This window comes from Dasypus novemcinctus, chromosome 31, assembly GCF_030445035.2.
Source record: "Dasypus novemcinctus isolate mDasNov1 chromosome 31, mDasNov1.1.hap2, whole genome shotgun sequence".
Taxonomy (NCBI): domain Eukaryota; kingdom Metazoa; phylum Chordata; class Mammalia; order Cingulata; family Dasypodidae; genus Dasypus; species Dasypus novemcinctus.
The window spans coordinates 3,858,008-3,862,339 of NC_080703.1; positions in this window are offsets into that span (position 1 = coordinate 3,858,008).

Consider the following 4,332-nt stretch of genomic DNA (forward strand, 5'->3'; position numbering starts at 1 on the left):
TTGGAGAGCAGATGCAGCTCAAGTGTTTGAGTGCCTCCTTCCCATTTTTGAAGTCCCAGGTTCTATCCCTAGCATCTCCCAAAAACAATATAGCAACAGACAGGTGAAAAAAAAACAAATCAGGAGAGCCAGTGTAGCTCAGCGGGTGAACACCACATACGTTTTCCTGGGTTCTATCTCTGGCCCTAGTAGCTCAAAAACACACACAAAAAAAGAATGCCCAGGGATAGAGTTAAGGATTCCAGGTCCACGCTACAGGTGATATGCCCTGTATCTCCATTAGGGTTGATAGGGAATGAGAGGGGTGCACACTTTCAACAGTCTTTTAGATACAAGTGCCAAAGAGGCAAAAAATGTCCACACCTCTGAAGAGTAGTCAATATAGTGAATGACAAAATCATTACTAAGGATGGTATGGCTAGGCTTATGGAGGAAACTACAAAACTAAAAGGAGATGAGTTTTATCATAGGAAAAAACCATGGTAGACATATACTCTGGATATGGCACAGCAATTCTCATGCAAAATATGACTGTGGAGAAACACTTTTGCAAAGTGCTCAGATACCTGAATGGACTTCAGGCAGATGTAGGTACCTCATGACAAAACAAATGCCCTACCAATAAGCACATTCCCAAACACCAGCAATGGGGTGAGAAGACACTGGAATGGAGAACTCAACTGCATAAAGACTATCTGGAAGAACTAACTGGGTGGTGACTCCATCTGAATGTATTTGGGAACTGAACACTGCAGGGTAAAGAAAACAAGGCAGTGGAATATATGTTGGGAACAATCAGCTTTGAGGGAGTGGAGGACCAGCATGTATCCTATTTAGGCTACCAATGCAAAATCCCAGCCTCAGTATGCTCAACTGCTTTCTATTTCCCCACTGGAGTGCACTCCACAAGGCACTTCCCAGCGGTGGTTTGTGGTCTGGACTGCGGTGGTTTTGACATAAAGGACACATAATTCCAAATTGGAGATGAAGAGGGTTCCTTCCTTCTGAAAATTGGACATTCTGAAAATTGGACACTGCCTATGCTTCAATGTACTTTAATGTCCTTGCTTGATGTTATCATTATGTCCTTCATTGCAAAAATCTTCTTGTAATAATACTAATGCATGGCATGGCACACTGACAGATTCTGGATTCTGGGGAATCCTCTAACCAATGAACCCACAAATGTCCATGACTGATGTGCTTTATTCAAGTACTGATCTTTTTTTTTTAAAGATTTTTTGTTTCCCTCCCCTTCCCCCTACCCCCATTGTCTGCTCTCTGTGTCCATTCGCTATGTTTTCCTCTGTGTCTGCCTGAATTATCCAGTGGCACTAGGAAACATTTCTTTTTTGTTCCATCATCTTGCTGTGTCAGCTCTCCATGTCTGCAGTGCCACTCCTGGATGGGCTGTGCTTTCTTCACATGGGGTGATCTCCTTGCAGGATGTACTCCTTGGGTGTGGGGCATCCCCACGCAGGGATGCCCCTGCATGACACAGCACTCCTTGAATGCTGCAGCACTGTGCATGGGCCAGCTTACCACATGGGTCAGGTGGCCCTGGGGATTGAACCCTGTACCCTCCATATGGTAGATGGATGCTCTATCAGTTGAGCTATGTCTGCTTCCTGATCTCTTAAGTTAACTTCACTTCATATTAGTTCTTAGTAAATCCAATATTTAGTATACCAGTGTCAGTTCACAATTCTATATTGTTATCCCACATAGTTTCAAAATTAAGACTTGTTCACAGGCAAAATGGTCCATAAAAAGAGCTTTCTTTTCCATTAAATTTTCTAAAGTGAAATCCAGCTGAAGATTTTCCTAAATAGACTTTGATTGTTTCCACAGCATAAGAATATCAGTGCTGAGGAATGAGAGACCACTGAACACATGCTTTCATTCACAACACCGATAAGCAATATATACAGTGTGAAATCTCAGTTGTCCTACAAATGCTGGTGTTTATATTCTTTCATATAATGTATGGTCAGAATATTAACCAAAGCCTTTTACATATATCAGGGTTCTTAACCAGGGGTTGATGGACCCCTTGATTTCATGGGATCTGTGAGTTTGAATTGAAAAAAAATCAATGTTATCTTTATTTTCTCTGACCTCTAACTGAAATCTAGAATTTTCCTCCCTTCTGAAGGTAGGCAATAAATGTAGTATTCATCTCACCTGACTGGTAAAGGAGTCCATAGAATAAAAAATATTAAATCCAGACATATATGGCATTCATAGTGCTTCCCTCCAGTATCAATTTTCTCATGTTGTCTAAGATTACAAAAACAAACTAGGGTTTTCCCAGAGATGCTATTCATACAGTATCTCTCCAGTGTGAGATTTCTCATGTTGTCTCAGAACAAATTAGAGAAAGCTTTGTCACCTAGGTGACATTCCTAGGGTTCCTCTCCAGTGAGTCCTCTCATGTTGTCTAAGGCTATGACAGATAATGGGTGAAGGCTTTCCCATAGAGATGACATTCATATGGTTTCTCTCCAGTGGGAATTATCTCATGCAGATTAAGGCTAGAGATGCTATTAAAGGCTTTGCCACTTGATGACATTGAAAGGTTTTTTCTCCAGTTGTGAGTTTTCTCATGTTTTTTCAGGGAAGAACACCAAATGAAAGGTTTTCCACATAGATAACATTCATAGGGCTTCTCTCCAGTGTGAGTCCTCTCATGTTGTCTAAGTGCAGAATATTGAGTGAAGGCTTTCCCAACCAGATGACATTCATAAGGTTTCTCTCCAGTGTGAGTTCTGTCATGATTTCTGAGGGTAGAACAGTGAGTGAAGGCTTTTCCACACAGTTGACATTTATAAGGATCCTCTCTAGTATGAGTTCTCACATGCTTTCTCAGGGCAGAAGAATGAGTGAAGGCTTTCCCACATATATGGCATTCATAGGGCTTCTCTCCAGTGTGAGTTCTCTCAAGTAGACTAAGGCTATAGATTCTACTGGAGGCTTTCCCAGCAGATGACATGCATGTGGTTTCTCTCCAGTGTGAGTTCTCTCATGTTGTCTCAGGGCAGAATAGTGAGTGAAGGCTTTCCAACATTGAAAAGCCTTCATATGCTTTCTCTTCTGTATGAGTTACATTGTAATCTGTAAGGCCAGTGTTTTGAATAACCAATTTACCAATCAGATGACACTCATATGATTTACTTCCATGGTGAATTTGTTTTTGTTGATTAAAAGATGACTGGTCACTGAGAGCTTTTCCAAATAGATTGCTGAAGTAGGGTTTCTTTCCCTTTTAAGTTAACATATGTTCAGTTATTCTGGATATGTAGGCAAAATCTTCTGGCAGTTCACTATATTTCATGCCATTCTTTTCAGGACAAGAGTTCTCCTGGGAAGTAGAGGAGAAACCATTCACTTAATAAAAAATCCACTCATATACAAATGAACTCTACACTAATCATTCAGTGACAGCCTCCAAGTAAAATCTTTACCATACCATGTTATTCTTCTTCATGTACAGAGATCTTTTCTTTTGTACTATCTCAACTGCAGAGTGTTCTAATCAATTCTGGAAGACTTCATACACTTTCAAATATTGGGCATATGGACCATGTTTATGGAATTATGTTTTTTACAAAACTCAGGTTTTTTGTGTGTGTTCAAGTTAATTTGTCCCTAAATTCAAACTATCACTGACTTGTTCTGGATTAGCACTTAAAAACCAATTTACTTACACTTAAGTGCCTATACTGACTTCCTAATTCATTGCACTTCCAAGTATCTATTTTGAAGACAAGGGTTCACACCTATGATGGCTACCAATGACAAGAACGTAGATGTGTCTTTCTGCAGATATGGTGCATGGACAGCATCTGTTTTCTAAGATCACATTCCCTTCCTGAAATAATTGAAGAAAAAGAAACAATTAGTAGACTAGCATTAGGGAAATTAAAATGTTGAAAAGTATCATGTGGCCCTCTATTTGTCTCAAATATGACACTTATCTGGGAAAGAGTATCAAATTAAGGAATACTTTAGGAAGTAGAAAATATTACATAGTACTGACAATTAGAAAATACTTTGAAAATTAAAATAGAAGACAAATTATAAAAAGCTAGTATGTTGGGGAGGTAAAGAGAGGAAAAACCATCCAAGAGGAAGACAAAGAAAAGATCTATTAAGTGAATGTTAAATCCAATAGTATACAAATATACATTTCTCCAAAATCTCAGACACTTGAATAGATAATAATGTGGTAAATGGAATAATGACCACATCCAATTGAATTTTCCCAGTATTGACAACTACATTAGAAAATATAACCCACATAAGGAAATCTGCAATAGATATTTTTAGGAA